This window comes from Schistocerca americana, chromosome 2 (assembly GCF_021461395.2).
Source record: "Schistocerca americana isolate TAMUIC-IGC-003095 chromosome 2, iqSchAmer2.1, whole genome shotgun sequence".
Classification (NCBI taxonomy): domain Eukaryota; kingdom Metazoa; phylum Arthropoda; class Insecta; order Orthoptera; family Acrididae; genus Schistocerca; species Schistocerca americana.
In genome coordinates, this window is record NC_060120.1 from 691,677,318 (window position 1) to 691,690,883 (window position 13,566).

The following is a 13,566-nucleotide window of genomic DNA, read 5'->3' on the forward strand; positions in this document are numbered from 1 at the left end:
CACGCGCGAGCCCACCACTGTCCGCCATTCACCCTGGAGTGATGGCTGACCGGTAAGATGCTCACTGCCGGAAGACGCAGCGACATCAGGGGTTCCATGTGATTCCAAGGCCACCGAAGTAGGCATAGGTCTCACCACAGTTGCCCCAACGCCACTGCGAGCCGACGCCTGCGCCTGGAGCTCGATGAGCCTAACAGACAAAGCCTCCACCTGCCCCCGAAGAGTGACCAATTCTCCTTGCGTCCGCTCACAACAACCACAGTCGCCAAGAAGTTGAACTTTCCTCTGTTCAGTCGTCCTTCGCAAGCTTTATTATCCATACTTCTGCTGGAAATGCAAGTTTGCAGTTGTGTCGCTTGAGGACAATAATTTTTTCCTGTTAAGTTCTTACCGCAGAACCTACATCTTATTCTATTCGAAATTGGGTAGCGGTATTGATCCGAGTAAGCAAAATTCAAGAAAGCTCAATGTGCAGCTAGTAGAGACATAACAGCTTCTTGCGTTGCGCATCCAAACCGTGGACTGAATATCTTTACATTTCTGATTCCAAAGCCAGCGTGACCCACAGCATTTATGTCACAGACGTTTCATTCCAATGTTTCAAATTAGTCATACTACTGCTGCTGTCTTTCACGACATTTTCACGTGGTTCTAGAGAGTGATGTTTCAGAAGTAACACGTTAGAAAAAGAGACAGGTGGATACTGAGAGTGTTTGACACAGATAGTTCCAGTTCTTTACACAATGCACATAGATGTTCATTCGAATTTCCTATCGAATATAAAACAGATGGTATTCACATAATTGCCTATCACGAGTCTTCTCTATTTCCAAGTGGTATTATATAGAAGCATTCAACGAGCAATTGGCGATGCTTCACCCACATGTAGATGGATGGTGCAGGTGGCGAACCAGGCGTTAGAAATCGTGTGGATATCCTGTTGCTTCGATGTGATACGACCACCGCCAGCAAGTAAAATGTTTGCCGAGTGATCATTGGAGCATTTACTTAACTCATGTTTCACATGTGCTGTGCATTTAATGACTCACAACTCGACTACGTAGATCCATACGCTAACGTACGCCTTTGCAATTGCGCCCGACTCGGAGGTTAGCCAGTTTGGATCCCGGTGGTGGACGAAATTATGACTGCCAGCGTTTGGCAATGGAAGGATAGACACACACACACACACACACACACACACACACACATACACACACACACACACACTTACTCACACACACACACACACTGAAGAGTCAAAAAAACTGGTGCATCTCCCTAATATCGTGCAGGACCTCCGCGAGCAAGCAGAAGTGCTGCAACACGACGTGGCATGGACTCCAATAATGTCTGAAGTAGTGCTTCTCTTCTAAACCCAGATATATTCAATAATGATCATGTCTGGGGAGTCTGGTGGCCAGCACAAGCGGTGAAACTCAGAAGAGTGATCCTGTAGCCACTCTGTAGCAATTCCGGAATTATAGGGTATCACAGGTGTCCTGCTGGAATTGCCCAAGTCCGTCGGAATGCACAATGGACATGAATGGATGCAGGTGAACAGACAGGATGCGTACATACGTGTCACCTGTCAGTGTCGCATTTAGACGTATCAGGGGTCCCATATCACTCAAACTGCGCACGCCCCACACAATTACAGAGCCTCCACCAGCTTCAACAGTCCCCTGCTGACATGCAGAGTCCATGGATTCATGAGGCTGTCTCCACTCGCGCACACGTCCACCCGCTCGATACTATTTGAAACGAGACTCGTCCGACCAGGCAGTGTGTTTCCAGTCACCAACAGTCCCACGTCGGTGTTGACGGGCCCAGTCGACGCGTAAAGCTTTGTGTCGTGCAGTCATCAAGAGTAAACGAGAGGGCCTTCGGTTCCGAAACACCATATGGATGATGTTTCGTTGAATGGTTTGTACGCTGACACTTCTTGATGGCTTAGCATTGGAATCTGCAGCAATTTTCGAAAGGGTTGCACTTCTGACTCGTTGAACGATTCTCTCCAGTCGTCATTCGTCCCGCTCTTGCAGGATCTTTTTCTAGCCGCAGTGGTGTCGGAGATTTTAGGTTTGACCAGATTTCTGATATTCACGGTACACTCGTGAAATTGTCGTACAGGAAAATCCCAATTCATCGCTACCTTGGACATGCTGTGTCCCATCACTCGTGCATGAGTGTAACACCACGTTCAATCTAATTTAAATCTTGATAACTTGTCATTGTAGCAGCAGTACCCGATCTAACAACATCATGAAAACAGAATCTGGATTCATCCGAAAAAATGACGTTTTGCTATTCGTGCACCCAGGTTCGTCGTCGAGTACACCATCGCAGGCGCTCCTGTTTGTGATGCAGCATCAAGGGTAACCGCAGCCATGGTCTCCGAGCTGATAATTCATGCTGCTGCAAACTTCGTCGAACTGTTCGTGCAGATGGTTGTTGTCTTTCAAACGTCCCCATCTGTTGACTCAGGGATCCAGACGTGGCTGCACGATCCGTTACATCCATGCGGATAAGATGCCTGTCATCTCGACTGCTAGTGATACGAGGCCGTTGTGATCCAGCACGGCGTTCCGTATTACCCTCCTGAACCCACCGATTCCATATTCTGCTAACAGTCATTGGATCTCGACCAACGCGAGCATCAATGTCGCGATACGATAAACAGCAATCGCGATGGGCTACAATGCGACCTTTATCAATGTCGGAAACGTGATGGTACGCATTTCTCCTCCTTACACGAGGCATCCCAACAACGTTTCACCAGGCAACGCCGGTCAACTGGTGTTTGTGTATGAGAAATGGGTTGGAAACTTTCCTCATGTGAGCACGTTGTAGGTGTCGCCACCGGCTCCAACCTAGTGTGAATGCTCTGAAAAGCTAATCATTTGCATATCACAGCATCTTCTTCCTGTCGGTCAAATTTCGCGTCTGTAGCACGTCATCTTCGGGGTGTAGCAATTTTAATGGCCAGTAGTGTACATAACTCTGTATGTGAATGCGCATGCCTCTACCAGTTTCTTTGGCGGTTCTGTGTGTGTGTGTGTGTGTGTGTGTGTGTGTGTGTGTGTGTGTGTGTGCACGCGTGCGTGCGTGCGTATGTGCGGTGTCTGTCCTTTCGGACATGTCCTAAAGAACGCACAAAGTTCGATCTCTTGGGGGAATCCGAAACTGCGAGTGACAAGTTCATTGATAAGTGATGGTACATTAGTAGTGTGTAGCAAGCTGGGAATTTGTGTAGGATGGGAAGCGTACTCAGCTGGCCGAGGCGGTTAAGGTGACTGCTCACATTAAGCGGTTCGAGTTCCAGTACGGCACAAATTTTCACCTGTTGCCAACTGTTTCATTTCAATGCCTAAATGCGGCTAATGTCATAAAAACCTTTGAACAGTAATGGAAGGAGCTAACGCATAAACACCTTAATCACCAGTCCTTACATCAATGTCATGGATTAAATTTCAGATCGTACCGCAACGTCTCATAAAGTGAGGGTATGTAAAGCTGTTGACTTCAAGCTCGGCATCTCCCTTGGTGCTATTCGAGAGAAGTAGGTTACGTGCCGACACTGGATTTTATCCTCCGCCTTATCTTAGCCTCACCGTCGCCATCGTCATCATAATCATCTTAATACAAACGCAAAACTGCACTATACACGCATTCATTGCACTCACTGTTGCTCCACAAATCTCCCAACGTAAGGGCTAAGCAGTTGTTTCAGGTGCTTGGCGAGAAGGTACGTTGGGGTACCAATATTTTTGACAATGGGACGTAACGGAATCGATTCCTTGTGCACCCTTGGCAGTCCGTTAAGTCTAGGAGGAGCAGCAGCCCTCGGGCGTAGCTTGTTGGTAATTTCGTCAGGAAAACCGGAATCCCTGAGAAGCGCCAGAGTCTTCCTCTCGACCCTCTTGGTAGGATCGGTATCAATCTTGCGGTATGCGCTGTCACCAAGTAGGCCCCATATCTTCTCAGCATAATACTGTCGGGATAGGATCACTGTTGCGTTGCCCTTGTCTGATTTGACGAAGAGACCACCAACCTTTTCAGACATGTTCTGACATCAACTTACTTCTTATTTGACGGTGAATACTACGAGCAGACAGAAGGTGTAGCCATGGGGAGTCCACTCTCACCCGTTGTCGCAAATATGTACATGGAACATTTCGCGGAAGAAGCTCTTGAATCAGCATCTGTTTCTTCAGATATGTGGATGATACCTTCGTTATCTGGCCACATGGAAGAGATAAACTGGCAGACTTTCTCACACATCTCAACTCCAGACACGAGATTATTAAGTTCACCATGGAGATCGAAACGGATGGGATGCTCCTTTTCCTAGATGTTTTGATTAGAAGACGAGCTGACGACACTTTGGGTCACAGCGTGTATAGGAAGAAGACGCACACCGATTTGTACCTACATGCGGATAGCTGCCACCACCGGGCACAAAAGAATGGCGTGTTCAAAACTCTTGTACACAGAGCTCACACCATCTCCTATAGGGACAGTCTCCAACAAGAATTGGACCATCTGAAGACCATGTTTCGGAGGAACGGTTACAAGGAAGGGCAAATTCGGAAGGACCTACATCCCACACCTGCAGCACCGGCGGAAACTGGGGATGAGGCGGCCTTGGCTATTATTCCGTTTTGTGGGGTCTCATCCAGAAATATTGGACGCATTTTACGTAAGCACCAAGTGAAAACCATCTTCCGTCCTCCAAGCAAAACCAATAGCCTTCTTGGTAATATCAAGGACAACCTTGGTCTACGTAAATCAGAGGTTTATCAGATACCTTGCCATTGTGGTAGTGTATACATAGGTCAGACCATTCGTACCATTGAGGACCGATGCCGAGAACATCAACGGCACACTAGACTGCAACAGCCCAGTAAGTCGGCAATCGCTGAGCATTGCCTGTCGGAAACTCCACAGCATGGATTATGATCAAACCAAAGTCCTGACACAGACTTCCAAATACTGGGACTGTGTCATCAAAGAAGCCATAGAGATCAGAGTGAGGGAGCCACAACTAAAACGTGGCAGCGGTTACATCCCTAGCAAGGCGTGGGAACCCGCGATCACCCGGATTAAGAAGAAAAAGTATATTTCCCAAAGTGTACCGACTTCGGGGGAGGAGGGAAGAAAACGAGAGCGGTGCCGGCAGACCCTCCTGAACGAGAAGACCTAGGACGCAGCGCCCAGACGGCGGGAGAACGGACGCTGTACCTGGACCGCGCGCGGGTCGCGGACCGCACCGACTCATAGGAAGCGCCTGAGGGAGGGGCGGGAAGGGGATTTTCCTATATATACCTGGCACCGGCCCACCGCCGGTCAGTACATCAGCGCACCTGATGATGGCAAAGTGGTCGATTGCCGAAATATTGTGTCCTATGCACACTCATACCAGGCTGTTCACCCGAAATTTATTTCGTCAAGTAATCTACTGTCACTGATAGTTTACAAATGATATTCTTTTCTACAAGAAAACTGAATGATGTAATTGCAGCGGAAGTATGATTCCGGAATGTTATCAAGACCTATTCTGGCTGCTACAAACGAAAGCGTAGGAAAAACAGGTAATCTGACACTCTTACCGATGTTGACCTTTATCAGGAGAAACAAAACTGGCTTTCTGCGGATCGGAGCGTGGAATGTCAGGTAGCTTAGAATATTTAAAAAAGGAAATGGATAGATTTAAGTTTGATATAGTGGGAATCAGTGAAGTTCGGAGGCAGGAGGAACAAGACTTTTGGTCAGGTGAATACAGGATTCTAAATACAAAATCAAATAGGAGTAATGCAGGAGTAGGTTTAATAATGAATAAAAAACATAGGAATGCTGGCAAGCTACCACGAACAGCATAGTGAACGCATCATAGTAGCCAAGATAGACAAGAAGCCCACGCCTACCAAAGTATATATTTCAACTAGCTCCGCAGATGACGAAGAGATTGAAGAAATGTATGATGAAATAAAAGAAATTATTCAGAGAGCGAAGGGAGACGAAAATATAATAGTCATGGGGGACTGGAATTCGATAGTAGGAAAAGGAAGAGAAGAAAAAGCAGTAGGTGAATATGGAATGGGGGTAAGTAATGAAAAAGGAAGCCGCCTGGTAGAATTTAGCACAGAGCATAACTTAATCATAGCTAACACTTGGTTTAAGAATCATGAAAGAAGGTTGTATACGTGGGAGAGGCCTGGACACACTGTAAAGTTTCAGATAGATAAGATAATAGTAAGACAGAGATTTAGGAACCACGTTTTAAATTGTAAGACGTTTCTAGGGGCAGATGTGTACTCTGACCACAATCTATTAGTTATGAACTGTAGATTAAAACAGAAAAAACTGCAAAAAGGCAAGAATTTAAGGAGATGAGACCTAGATAAATTGAAAGAACCAGAGGTTGTAGAGAGTTTCAGAGAGAGCATTAGGGAACGATTGACAAGAATGGGAGAAAGAAATACAGTAGAAGAAGAATGAGTAGCTTTGAGAGATGAAATAGTGAAGGCAGCGGAGGACAGGTAGGTAAAAAGACGAGGGCTAGTAGAAATCCTTGAGTAGCAGACAAGATATTGAATTTAACTCAGGAAAGGAGAAAATACAAAAATGCAGTAAATGAAGAAGGCAAAAAGGAATACAAACGTCTCAAAAATGAGATCGACAGGAAGTGCAAATTGGCTAAGCAGGGATCGCTAGAGGACAAATGTAAGGATGTAGAGGCATATATCACTAAAGGTAAGATAGATACTGCCTACAGGAAAATTAAAGAGACCTTTAGAGAAAAGGGAACCACTTATATGAATGTCAAGAGCTCAGATGAAAATCCAGTTCTAAACAAAGAAGGAAAGCAGGAAGGTGAAAGGAGTATATAGAGGGTTTATACAAGGGTGATGTACTTGAGGACAATATTATGGAAATGGAAGAGGATGTAGATGAAGATGAAATGGGAGATATGATACTGCGTGAAGAGTTTGACAGAGCACTGAAAGACCTAAGTCGAAATAATGCCCTGGGAGTAGACAACATTCCATTAGAACTACTGATAGCCTTGGGAGAACCAGTCCTGACAAAACTCTACCACCTGGTGAGCAAGATGTATGAGACAGACGAAATGCCCTCAGACTTCAAGAAGAATATAATAATTTCAATCCCAAAGGAAGCAGGTGTTGAAAGATGTGAAAATTACCGAACAATCTGTTTAATAGGTCACGGCTACAAAATACTAACACCAATTCTTTTCAGACGAATGCAAAAACTGGTAGATGCCGACCTCGGGCAAGATAAGTATGGATCCCGTAGAAATGTTAGAACACGTGAGCAATACTGACCCTACGACTTATCTTAGAAGATAGATTAAGGAAAGGCAAACCTACGTTTCTAGCATTTATGGACTTGGAGAAAGCTTTTGACAATGTTGACTGGAATACTCTACTTCAAATTCTGAAGGTGGAAGGGGTCAAATATAGGAAGCGAAAGGCTATTTACAATTTGTACAGGAGCAGATGACAGTTATAAGAGTCGACGGGCATGTAAGGGAAGAAGTGATTGGGAAGGGAGTGAGACAGGGCTGTAGCCTATCCACGATGTTATTCAATCTCTGTACCGAACAAGTGCTAAAGGAAACAAAAGAAAAATTTGGAGTAGGAATTAAAATATATGGAGAAGAAATAAAAACTTTTAGGTTTGCCGACGACGTTGTAGTTCTGTCAGAGGCAGCAAAGGACCTGGAAGAGCAGATGAACGGAATGGACAGTGTCTTGAAAGGAGGATATAAGATGAACATGAATAAGAGCAAAACGAGGATAATGGAATGTAGTCGAATTAAGTCGGGTGATGCTGATTGAATTTGATTAGGAAATGAGACACTTAAAGTAGTAAATGAGTTTTGCTATTTGGGAAGCAAAATAACTGATGATGGTCGAAGCAGGGAGGATATAAAATGTAGACTGGCTATGGAAAGGAAAGCTTTTCTGAAAAAGAGAAGTTCGTTAACATCGAGTATAGATTTAAGTGTCAGGAAGTCTTTTCTGAAAGTATTTGTATGGAGTATAGCCATGTATGGAAGTGAAACATGAACGATAAATAGTTTAGACCGAAAATAGAAGCTTTCGAAATGTGGTGCTACAGAAGAATGCTGAAGATTAGATGGGTAGATCACATAACTTATGAGGTATTGAATAGAATTAGGGAGAAGAGAAATTTGTGGCACAACTTGACTAGTAGAAGGGATCGGTTGGTAGGATACGCTGTGAGGCATCAAGGGATCACCAATTTAGTATTGGAGGGCAGCGTGGAGGGTAAAAGTCGTAGAGGGAGACCAAGAGATGAATACACTAAGCAGATTCAGAAGGATGTAGGCTGCGGTAGGTCCATGGAGATGAAGAAGTAGTATGGAGAGCTACATCAAACCAGTCTCAGGACTGAAGACCACAACAACAACAACAACAACAACAACAACAGTTGCTTCTCCAATCACTTATCCCGTCTCCGGCCATCCTGATTTAGGTTTTCCGTGATTTCCCTAAATCGCTTCAGGCAAATGCCGGGATGGTTCCTTTGAAAGGGCACGGCCGATTTCCTTCCCTCACCCGAACTTGCGCTCCGTCTCTCCTGACCTCGTTGTCGACGGGACGTTAAACACTAATCTCCTCCTCCTCCTCCAATCACTTAGTTCCGACAGCTGATTGTATAATCCGAAGCTTGGCTAACTACGATGGCATATCGGAAGAGCGCGCTACCCTAGTTGATTTAAAGACGTCTCCACGATCTGCAAGAGAAGAGGCAATTATACATCTGCAGATCGTCCTGCTGTGGCTCAGCATCGTTTGGCTCGTGTTGACGGAGATAGGAGAGATCCAACTTGGCAGTCACATGTCGGAGAAATCTCACACTAAGAAAGGAAAGTGATACAGTGTGTTGCAGATCATTGAACGTACATGTGTGCTATGAAGCAGAACAAAAACATTGGTATCTAAGCAGTTGCTTCTAATTCCTGGTTATAAAAAGTTATTTGTGATATACCGAAGCACTCGTAACTAACACGAATAAAGTATTTTCGGCACGAATAAATAAATGGACATCAAACAGACTGTCTTGGAATGAAAAGGATATTAAATCTGCGCTTAAAATTTGCAAACGCCCATTGCAAGCTGTGGTAGTCATCTTCATCTTAAGTGTTCAATTATGCGCAATATTTAATTTCAGAAAGTACTTCAGCCGGCGCGATATTAGCATTTCGGACGAAGAAAATTCGCGTACTTCTGCGTACCACAAGAGAGACACACCACTGAACATGTGTTACTCGGTGAGCAGCCGCGAAGTTCTTTTCCACATAGGCTACTGCCGTCACAATAATAGTCTCGCCCATCTCGTTTCTACCGAAAACTTACGCCTCAACTAGAGGCTAGGGACTTATTTTGTCTTTCAGGTGGATGGTGCTGAACTTCACTGCCACCGTAGTGCTCGGGATATTTGAATGTAACCGAACCAGGACAATCGCTCTGTCATGCCGGGAATGACGATACTGTCTCGACCCATGCGATCACGTTTTGCGACAATTCGTTAGGGGTGTTGTGTATATTTAGGAATTACTGCAAAAAACCGATCGATTTGAAAAAACTTTCTCTTTTGAGCAATGGGATTAAACCTGGAGATGTATTGAGGTAACACTGGGACGAAATGGACGATCTTTAGACATTTGGCACGTCACATAACAATTGAAATACGCCGAAGAACAACAGCGTTTCTGGCGGCGAACTTCTGTTCTATTCGTAGACACATTTAAGAAAACACCAAATGTGAAAAGACATAGGCACGTTATATAGCGTTGTGTACCATGCACAGTAGAGGACAAATTGGAGATGATGACAATATCAACTTGAAAAAGCACCCTGTCATAAAGCATCGTCCGTAAGGCAACAGTTTGTGAACAATAATATTCCTTAAATGGACTGACATGCCCAGAGTCGCAACTGGAACCCAGATGAACAGCTTTAGGATGAGTTACAATATCGACTTCTCTTCAGACTGCAACGCCCAACATCAGTAATTTGTCTGCTCGTGGGGAAGAATGGGCTGCCATTCCTTTACAGACATTCAGACACCACACTGAAAGTGGCCACAGCAGAGTCCAAGTAGTCTAAAAGGCAAATATGGACACACTCCATACTAATGTCCACTATTAGGTGTTCTCATACTTTTGATCAGATAGTGTGCGTCCTTATACTTAAGTAAGTGTCATAAAAAGTTAATCAACTCGGTGGTGGTGAACGAGTGAACGAGGGCTTTACAGCACACATGATTATGTATTGGACTGGAAGTAAAAAACTGTAGAGGTCCTGCTCAGCCTTACGGAAATTATTATGCAAGAATGTTCCGATCAGTGGCAAGAATGTTCCGATCAGTGGAAGGAACGAATGTAGACACTTCTGGAATAAAGTGGGTCTCACTTTGCAAGCAACCATCACTACGTGTGCCCGGCAAGCACTTAAAATTGTAGCTTCTGTTTCCATCCTTTTGTGTCAGACCTCACAGAAGATAGTTCCCTGCTGACCGCAAGAACACATCTGTAGGAACCTGCACGTCCACTGCCGCTGCAAAGATTGATTTTTATGAAACGTATTACAACGTAACGACAGAGTTCTCTACCGGAAAGCAGTCGCTTATTACCAATGGGTTCTGACACAGAACACATTTGAAATATAATATTTTAGTCCACCGTTGTTCGAACAATCTAGCGTCTGAATATTGGATTCGCTGTTGATTACTTTTTTCACGGTTGTAAGAACCAGTGGTCTAAGGATAGCGTCATTTAATAGTAATGAAAAAGTCTTCGGTTCGAATCTGAAAAGGTAAGTGCTAAGATTCAGTCTAGATTCAGTAGGGGTCAATGAAGTAAAATGGAAAGAACACAAGGATTTCTGTCCAGATGAGTATAGAGTAATATCAACAGCAGAGGAAAGTGGTATAATGGGTGTAGGATTCCTCACGACAAGGAAAGCAGGGCATAGAGTGAGCTACTGTGAACAGTTCAGTGATAGGGATGTTCTTACCAGATTCGACAACAAACCAACGCCAACAACAATAGTTCAGGTACACATGCCAACGTGGCAAGCAGAAGATGAAAGCTTAGAAAATGTATGTGAGGATACTGAAGGGGTAATTACGTATGCAAAGGGAGATAAATATCTAATAGTAATGGAGGACTGGAACGCGGCTGTCGGGGAAGGAATAGATGAAAGGTTTACGTATTAAAACTTCTGAGGGGTAAAAACAGCTGGTTCAATTGTACCTCAGTCATGACCCTAAATTATTTTTTAATTACTGTAGTCGCTGTTTCGTAAGATAGTAACAATTATTCCACAAGTTACCAGTAATTACGTTTCTTTCAAAGTCTATCATTACCGCTTGACGCATTGTCGTGGTGGTGGTTGTGAAACGAATGTATTAACATCTTCTTCACACATTCCACCCACTATATACATATGTCATACTTGGTACCACGCATTTATGACAGTAAAATTGAGACATATCAATATGCTTGCGACAGAGTGCGTACCTAATTCGTTCCAAAACGCCTCTCATAAAAACGGAATTTTCCAGTACTCATACCTCGGGATCTATAAGTGACAGAAATGTAGGGTCAAGTGTTTTGGAAAGTGTGAACATTACATACTCCCTCCTGCTTATGCAAAAGGAGCAAATCGGGTGGTTCCCTTTGAACTGATGTGGTTTGCGGTGGGTTTGATGCGACTTATGGAAGCACCATTAGTTCATGGGTAGTTCCTCGGAAAACCCCACAAAAGATTTCTTTATTGTATATCCTCCGTCACTAGCAGACCAAAACCCAGCCGAGGATTCCAAGACGGCTACGCACAGAAAATGGCTTTAATATTTACGATCTATTAAGATTCCGAGATCGAAAAACATTGAAAATTTTCTTTGTATCTTTTCCCGTTTCCGAGATAAAAAAGTTCAAATTTAACACATTTGTACACGTAAAATATGCACGTAAAATCCTGTATAAGGTAGAAACGTGGTTTATAAAATGACCTAGCACGGAGAAATATGCTGTAAAGTGTTTCCGTTATCGTATGGGAATCCCATGTTACAGTACAGAAGCACAAACAAAATTTTTTTGCACGTAAAATGCAGTCCGAGATCTAAAATTGCTTTTACATTATATAAGCTTCACATAAGTAAACTATCTAAATTTGCCTGTACATTTCATTTCATATGAGTTAAATGCCCTGCTGTAGCAGGGAAAAGAAAGGAACAAGCGGAAAGATTCTCCTATCGGAGCACAAAGACTGCAAATATATTCCTGCTTATTTAAAAGGCTCTGAGTGAAAACTGGAGTATGAGCTACCTCATTCTACATTCCTTAGCACCTTAAAAAATTTCTACTTGCGAACACATTCACGCTTTTTTTAACATGCAACTAACCTCAAACTCCCACAGGCTCCTGTTATTGTAACTCATTCACACACACACTAGCCTACCGCTGTAAGTCGCTCATACCCGCCCACTCTCAGTCGCCATTCTTCTCTCACTCATTCAACCCAGTTCATTATCTCTTTGTATCCGTCCGTCGTTGTCTGCTGTGTCACAACCACAGTCCCCTTCGTTCTACCTTACTGCTACAATCTCGTCTCACTGTCACTGTCTCCCTCTTGCTCTCTCTTACGGCTACTGTCTCATTCCTCTCTTTCCTTCATCGCTACCTCTGCTGGATCTTCTGACTGTCATCATTTCTCTCTTCCCCGTTGCCATTGACATATACTCTGTCTTTCATTACCACTGACTCTCTCTCACTTTCTCTTTATCCATATTCCGCTCCCCCTGGCACTGTCTCCTTCACTCTTTTCACAGAACTGTTCTGTCACTGTCAACTACGCTCCACTGCCGCTATGTTCCTCTCTTTCTCTCGCACTGCCATTGCCTCCTTCGCTCTTTCTATAACATAACTACTGTCTACTGTCTTCCAGTATTTACTACTTTTCGTGTCTTTCCTACTGCCATAGCCTACTTCTCTCGCAGCATAAAGAACCGAGAATGAGTTCGCGTGATAATATTTTTGGGAAATTTTCTAAAGGTGCTGACGAAGATAGAACCGGACAGCTGCAATCCCAATTTTCACTCAGAGCTTTTTAAATAAACAGGAACATACATATTCACACTTTTTGTGCTCCGACAGGAACATTTTTCCGCTGGTTCCCTTCTTTTTCTGCCGCAGTAGGGCATGTAACTCACATGAAAAGAAATGTGATTTAGATGGTTTACTTATGTGGGTTTGAAATAACGAAAAACTACTTTTTATACCACAGACCGGATTTTAAGAGCAGAAAATTTCGCAAGGTTCCCTGAGGATAACAGACACTTTACAGCATATTCCTCCGTGCTACATCGCCTTATAATCTACGTTTTCATCTCACACCTGATTTTACCTGCGTATTTTAAATGTACAACCATGGTAACTTTGAACCTCTGTACCTCAGAAACGGATAAACTTATGAAGAAAATTTTGAAGTTTATTCCAGACCGAGA